Below are 8145 nucleotides of genomic sequence, written 5' to 3'. Positions count from 1 at the left end.
ATCAGAAGCATCTTCAGATGGTGACATTGTCACTGCTCTGAGACACAAGGATTTCTCTTTGTTCATAGTTATTCTTGCCTTGATGGCTTCTGCGTTAGTGCGCTTTAGTTTCTCTTTTTGAATTGTTTTCTTTGTGTTTGATAAAGATGTTGTTATGTGGCTATGTTATATCTGATCAGGCTGATACATAACTAAGAGCAACCTCAAAAGATGTGGTGAATAGTGTGAGTATTGGAATAGATAATGTGAATACTTTTTATTAATCAATATACCTGTCTGTTACTCTGATGTGTGTTCCCCCACCTCCCTCCCCGCTGAGTACTCCTAAATGACACCTTCCAGTGTGGTGCAGATGGTGCATGTTTCCCTTGGAGATGTTTTGGGAAGCAGCCTGGACAAAAAAAAAGCCCATTTCTGACACCCACAGGCCCCTCTGACTTGCCTGGTGAGTGGTTGCCCAAGACACTTCAGAATTGGTTGGGGTGCCATGTGCTTCCTCCTTCTCTCACCCTGGGAATATGCATGTGATCCACGGCATGTGTGAGAGAGAGTGCTTGCAACCGCAGCCCTCAGTGTGCAAATCTGGGTGCAGGGCCCCTCGAGTGTGTGGAATAAGAGATGATCCTCACACAAACAGTGAGGGGAGAGACAGATCACTTTGGGCAGCAGCCAGCAGAGATAATTGCATAGGTGGGGATTGGAGGCACAGAGAGATTGTCACAAGTTACAGTGAGAAGGCAGCTCCTGCCACAAGAAGGTGCAAAAGGCAGGTTTTGACAGCGCCAGCCTATGGCTTTGTGTGTCTGCTGCCAGAGAGGGTGGCAAGGTTTGTCTGCTGTTTTGGAGGGCTCCGTGTTGGAGCCAGCACCTGTAGGGCTGGGTGCAGCCCTCATGGGAGCAACTACCTGCCATGCCATAACCACAGGACCTGGGCATCACTGAGGGAAGGACTGCAGCCCTGTGAGCTGCCCTGCTTTCAGAGTGTGCCTGTGCCTGATTGCCAGCCTTGGGTGTTTCAGCTCCCACGCTGGACTCTCCCACGCTTCTCCCTGCCCTGCTGAAATCAAGAGATGCTCTTAAAATACGTAATGTCATCGAGAATCTTTAGTGTCTTTATATTCGCCTTCTGATCTCGGTGCCTTTGAAGCCTGTATATCCAAGCTGCTCCCAGCTGCCAAGGCCAGAGCAGCATTTGGAAAACGTGGCTGTCAATAAAACCATTTCCATGCTGCGCCCAGTCCCCCAGTGTGTTTTGCAAATGATGTAAAGCCACAATGATAGGCACGGGAGCTCTCCTCTCTCCTTCCTGCCCAGAGTTTCATCTGGCAGGAGTGACAGTGGCAGAACTGCCCAGAGGATGGGAAATGGCATTATTGGCGGCTTTAGGAGAGCTGGCTCTGCAGAGAGGTTTTGTTTGCAGCCAGCCGCGTGGTCCCAGCGGCATGCTATGGACCTGCCTCAATTAGACTTCTTGACTGATGGCCAGTTTAATGAGCCTATGTACAGAGGGTCATTCAACATGGCAATTATACCTATAAATCTATTTGCAGCAGGGCTCGAATAACCTTTTGCGCACAGTTCTTCATAAAATGACTGTCTGATTAATTAACATTAATTTATCCACTGTGTGTAACCAGATGCAGTCTGTATGAAAGCCTCCGCTCTGATGTGCAGGCGCTGTGTGAACTGGGAGGATTTGGGGATGGGAATGGCTCTGATGTTGTTTAAAGACTCTCTTTTAGATTTTTTCCCCACTCTTTCTTCCTCTCTCACTCTCTCTCTGGTCCCAGTTGATTAACATTCCAGGGCAGCATCATATAACAGGGGGCAAAATTCAATTAATTGAATATGAAATATTTATAACCCTACTCTATGTGTCTATCAGAGAAGGGTCCTTAATAGATCTTCTCATTAGCATGGACTGGTGACTCACTTCTCTGCTTTCACAGTCATTTGGAATTAAAATCCAATTAATCTAATGTCCCTGTGAATATTATTAAACTATTTGAAAAACTGCATAGAAGAGATATGAGGCAGGGGGTGAGGGGCTAAGAGAAGAAGAGGGAATATGTCTTGAGCTCATGAAGATTCATTTCTTCTCTGTTAAACACGTAGTCTGGAAAGACTAATTCCCTGTTTTCTGGAAAGTGGGTAGCTAATTCTTAATATAAAAATCTGAGAATGGAAAAATAACTCGCTTTTTCTACAAGCAGAACTATCTTATCTTTGAGCAGGCAAAGATATACCCTTACCTTTTCCCACCTCTCAGGTTGTTTCTACTTCTTGGGTGCCTGAAGTGATGGACAGATTTACACAAGGTATTTAGGCACCATGAGATAATTTTGCAGCTCATGCCCTACTCTTCAGCAGTGTTCAGCTGCTGTAAGCTGCAGGGCTGGTTCTGTGGCCAGAGACCCCAGCTGCCTGCCCTGAGGACCAGGTGTGTCCTTCCTGCCCTTGCAGAGAATTTTCCTTCCCATGGGAAGGGGAGTGTGGGGAGTGGCAAGGTGAGACCATTCCTTCATAGAGTGAAAACAGTCAGGGCACGTAGACACCTGGGCTGGGGAGCACTCCTGGACTGCTTTGTACGGACGTAGCCTAGAGGACCATTTAATTGTTAAGTATCTCTCTCTCTTCAGTGGATAGGGCACTGACCTGAAACTCAACGAGGAGGGATCTTAACCATGAATTTCACATGTGAACTTTGAGCAGGAGGCAAGTTTCTAAATTGAATATTCCCCTAATGGGAATGACTTGAGGACAAAATCCTTTAATGACTCAAAGGAATTCAAAGACTGCTGCAAGAGCATGTAAGTCAGGAGATAAATATTTCTGAGCTGGAAGAATATTCTGGATATCCAGATACAAAATTTCCCTCTTCTGTTTTAAAAACAATGAATTAAAAAGTTTGTTTTGGTTTTGTTTGTTTGCTTTCTGGTTTAGGTGCAAGTGGCCTATTCCTTTGAACACTGCCTCCTTCTTTTTGTCCCCCTCTTTTAGAAACTAAGTACAAACATTATCAAAGAATATAAATAGACATTAGGATACAACTACTGTACACCCCAATGTCTTTATGAAGCCAGGTTTTAGAGAGACCAAGCGTACTTCCCCTGTCACAGAGGTACAACCCGTGGGAGACACTTAGCTGCGTAGCAGTGCTGCTATATGGACAGCAAACCAGAAGTAAGGAACACTTGTGCATATTGGGAGAGGTCGGGCTCACTCATTCACTTCCTTCAGCACATCTGGAGTTTTTGTCACCTCTGTATTGACCAGTTCTGATGCATGTATTGTATCCAGTAAAACCGCAGACTGTGCCTATGTGGTGCAGTGAAGGGCAACATGCAAATCTCACCTGCTCTGGACTTGATGAAGCAAATAAATAATAGGTGAATGTATGTACTTTTAATTTACTGTGGGAAATTTATGCCTAGTGTGCCCCTTTGCCCATTGTTGTAACCCTAAAGGTCATCTAGATATTTTTTAAGTTTCTTAATTTACTATCAATGAGAATCTCATCAGCAGTTCGGTTTGGCACTCATCTGCATCGAGGAACTGAAGTCGGACCTGGCAGAAACATATTCTTATCCACAGCAAGTCTAAGCAAGAAGCCTCTTAATTCAAGCCACTCTTTTGCAGGCAACAGAAACAAGGAACTGAAATCTTAACCCTCTTCAGTCTGGAGAAACCACAGCGCCTGAAATAGGGTGGCACCTGATGGGACAAACCCTGAGTACCCTGAGGGTGCACTGTTGGTCTGCTGGAAGCTGGTGCCACTGCCAAAAGCTGTTGTTTGGCCTTGGTGACATTTCATACCTGTTTTGTATGCCTGTCTATCAATCTATATTTATTTATTGCTGCTGACCTGCTATGATGGATACAGGGAAGTGACTGAATCTGAACTACAAGCTTAAAATGTTATTATCCAAGGCTCTAATTGGGTTTGCTTTTGATATTAGAAGAGATTGATTGTGGCAAAACTCTGGAGTCCAATCAAATTAAGAGAAGGAACAAGCTTTTCTTTTCTGTAACTATGTGCTTTTTCTGCAGCTGGTCACTGGATATTGTTCCCAGTTTATTCTTATTCCCTCTTCCATCCTAGCCAGAGATGAATGTGGCAGCTCTTCTCAGTGGCTTTCCTCTCCCTTTGTCTGTTGTTTATGGTCTCTGTCCTAGCTTAGGCTCCAAGCCCCAGTGGTCAGGGACAAATGGTCTTGATTGCCCCTTTTCCTGGGATCTTTGCAGCAGGAAAATAGAGAGAAAGGCAACATAAAGTGCACTTGTTCTGTGCCAAGAAGATTGCACTCCCACTTTGTGCTGGTATAAAATGACTGCTGCTGATGAAGGGCAGTGGAAAATCAAATCTCTGAGTCTTTTTTTTCAATCTTCTGTAGTTCCCCTGCACACTTCAGGCTCTGTATTAATCATTATAATTTCTTCCACATTGCCACTTTGTCTGCGAGCTTCCTTTGAGCAGTGTTTCCTGTTTTGTGCTCTCTTCCAGCAGGCTCTTTTCTGGAAGCGGCTGCCTGAGCTCTTTCCCAGAGCGAGGGTATGCCAGCCAGTGCATCAATCCACTTTTGTTTTCATTATGCCAGCTTCCTGCAAAGTTTTCAAATTAATTTTAATGCCTCCCTCAATTTTAAGGCCTATAAAAAGACCTTGGTTTTGCTTACCTTGGTGAACTGGGACCTGTTCAGGAATCTGGAGGATGCTTTTGCCTTGGTGCTGGGGGTAACTGGTTCCCCAGTCTGCATTCAGTGGGTTCCTGGCACTATTGGTCTGAAAACATCCGGACCCTTCCCCAGCACTCCCTGGGTCAGAGGATGGAGCTACACTTCAGATGTCACAGCCTTGCCTCACACTGTATTAGGTCCAGCAATCCCAGCAGGGCAGTCCTGAGCCTTGTGCCCACATCTCCACACTCAGCTGGCTCATCGGAGCTCATCTTTCCACAAAAGATCCAGGGAGTGGTGAGGATGAGGCGACAAGTGATGTGATTTTCCTATGCAAGGTCAAAAAGAAATAAATTAATAAAAGGTCAGGTCTGTGTCTGGACTGCAAGTTGAAAGGGTGCAGCTTGTGAAGACTTATTTATGTTAGCTTTAAACTAGCTGGCTTTGTGGTGACATGGACCTTGGTGCAGGCTCAGAGTCGACAGGGGTGAGGGGGGATGAGGACACCCTTGTACCAGTGACAGCTGTCCATGTTGCATGCTAAGTCAGGGGTCTATGACTTGTGGATGCAGCTGTCTATGGACAACTGCCAAGAACTCTGTGAGGAAAAGGCCAACCTGATGTTAGCCTTACATTCGTGACTTAGACATCTTTACCACCAGTGGAAAAATGTTTAGTGGGCTAATAAAAAAAAGTTTAGTGGCCAGATCAGAAAAAGCTCACCAGGGGGCAAGATGCCTGATTGCACTGGATAACCTCATTTCAGCTTTTCTCTTAGCTCTCTGCTAAGTATCTTTCAAACAGTTTCCCTTTCTGATGAAAGAAAAGATGTGTGTGGTAAAACAGTCTGGAAAGCATTTGGCTTGCTTGAAATGCGTTGGTAGGTCTGTGATTCCAAGGGACACCCTTTCCCTTTCCAAGACCTGTCTCACAGTCACAAGATTTAGGGAGACAAACCAGGCTACAGAGAAATAACCATCCTGTGCCCCTGGAGCTGCAGATCTATGCTAGTGGAGAGTCGTTGCAGGCTACAATGCATCACAATGGAGCCAAAAAATATTCAGCCCCTTTGCACCAGAGGGAGGTCACAGAAGCAGCGTAACTGAAGTTGGAGGAACCTCTGGGGTCAGGTGGTCCAGGCCCAATGCTGTCAAAATGGGGCTGACACAGGGACAGGGGTGGGGGAAAAGGGCAAAATGTTGATGAATGGGTCCCACAGCCATCTTTCTGTGTCTAGTTCTTCCTTGTTCACACCAGTAAAGGACCTGGCCACCACAGCAAAGTGGCACTGCCAGAGCATGGGTGTTGTGTGGAAGAGAGCAGAGGAGAGACTCCCACCTTTTCCCCTATTCTCAAGAACCTTTCAGGTGTTTTTAATGACAGGAATGGAAGAAACCCCTAAAACCTTTCTATTCACAACAAGAAAGTGAAAAAGCTGCCAGTTTTCCTATCAGCTAAAGCCTCGTGGTCTCGACTCAGACATTACCTGGCTTTCCCCAGTCAGAGGGTGAAAGGAGCTTCTCTGTCAGTGTGCACTTACCCACCTGGTGCTCCACTGCCTCAGATAAGGCTGAGACCTGGGTGACCGAGACACAGTCTACTTATTATGTTTTTTGCCTTTCCAACATCAGGCTGCAAATGAAAATACCTTTTCAGCCGTCATATTATTACCCATATAGATGGCACCTTCAGTGTGCACTATTCATTGCTGTAATAGCTGCACCTGTGTATAGCACGAGCTCTGGAGCTGTGGCAGCTGTGGACAGTAATTGCAAAACATTATTTTCTGTTTCTCCCTAAAAGCTTTTTTTTTTTCCCCTTCTCGTTGTTGTCGTGAAGGTCCATTTACAATGACTACAGACCTCTTTCTTTCTGCAGGACTCCCCATTACACCTGTTTCTATGTGCTCACCTGTGCAAGTGCACATACCATGTGGGCATGTGCCCAGCAGGCTCCACTGTGTGCCCAGTGGCACATGGGGCACACAGAGCACTTGCCGTGGGACCTGGTGCTGTGGGGTCAGCCGAGGGGCCAGGCTGAGCCCCTCATTGCCACTGCTCTGGGCAGTGGGCTTTTATGTGGGTTAGCATGGAGGCTCTGAGATGATTAATTCATTTGTTCCTGGAATATTCTGCCCCTGGGTGCCCACATTACTGTGAATCAATTTAGTACTTTCAGGCCTGGATTAATGCAAGTGCCGATGGAGCATGCACAGGAGGAAGGAGGGGGGTAGAATGGGGGAAGCATGGGGATATTCAGGACACAGCTAGCAGCTCTTAAAAAATGGCAAATCCAGAGATGGAGTGTTTTAAGAAGAAACTCTGTTCATTTGTTTTTCAGTCCTCTCAGCTATCATGCTAAATTCAGTTCACTGAAAGGCAACGAGCTAGTCAGTGTTTCAGGCTGTGCCTTATAAATCAAGGCTGTAGCAAAGAATTTGAAATGAATATTGAGGCTGGCTGTTCTCTTACCTCCTGCTGTAATGAATTCATGTCTGCAGACAACAGACACAATTATTATGGAAATTGCACGCACACACACACACACACACACACACACACACAAACACTCATAGGAAAACAGGTTTTTTTTCCACAGCTCTGACTCCTTGTCCAGGCCTCCAGTGCCTGGCTGGGCTGCCTTGGCTGTTGGCAGGATTTTGCCCACTTTCTCAGGCAGCTGCTGGAGGACACTACTCATGGCCTGCCCCAAGCAGCAGGGTGTGCAGCTGTGAGTACCACTGCTCCCAGCTCGCTGCCCTGAGGCAGATGCACGAGAGCTGGGTGTATAGATTTGGCCTCAAAGTGGTACAGCAGTGCAGAGGGCAGTCTGGGAAATAACCAGACATCCATCCACTAGTCGCTCTGAGGAAGCTGGCTGTAATTGAGTAAGTAAAACCAAATCCTGCTAAGTGTTCAAGCATGATATTGTGGTGAAGGGAATCAAACAGTGAGTGAATAGGATTGATGTGGCAAAAAGTTGAGCAATCCGTGTCCTTTTCCTGGACCCTATTTTGAAAGCTAGAGAGGAACTTTTTACAAGAGCATGTAGTGATAGGACAAGGGGCCATGGCTTTAAACAAAGAGAGTAGGTTTAGATTAGATATTATTAAGAAATTCTTGACTGTGAGGGCAGTGAAGCACAAGAAGGGATTGCCCCAAGAAGTCGTGGATGCTCCATCCCTGGAAGTGTTCAAGGCCAGACTGGATGGGACTTTGAGCAACCTGGTCTAGTGAAAGGTGTCACTGCCCATAGCAGGGGTGGAATTGGAGCTAGATGCTCTTTAAGGTCCCCTCCAATCCAAGCCATTCTATGATGATACGACGTTCTCCTCGGCAGCAACCCCTCGCAAAATCCTCTTGCATCCCAAGGAAATGCTCGCCCGGGGCGTAGTGCGGCCGATGCCCGCGGGGGCAGTGAGGGCGGTGGTGCGGGCAGGGGTCGGGCGGGGGGTGCTGCTGCCCGCGGT

The sequence above is a fragment of the Acanthisitta chloris genome, unplaced genomic scaffold (genome assembly GCF_000695815.1).
Source record: "Acanthisitta chloris isolate BGI_N310 unplaced genomic scaffold, ASM69581v1 scaffold28914, whole genome shotgun sequence".
Taxonomy (NCBI): Eukaryota; Metazoa; Chordata; class Aves; order Passeriformes; family Acanthisittidae; genus Acanthisitta; species Acanthisitta chloris.
The sequence above is the reverse complement of the archived record's forward strand: the minus strand, read 5'-3'. Positions refer to the sequence as shown.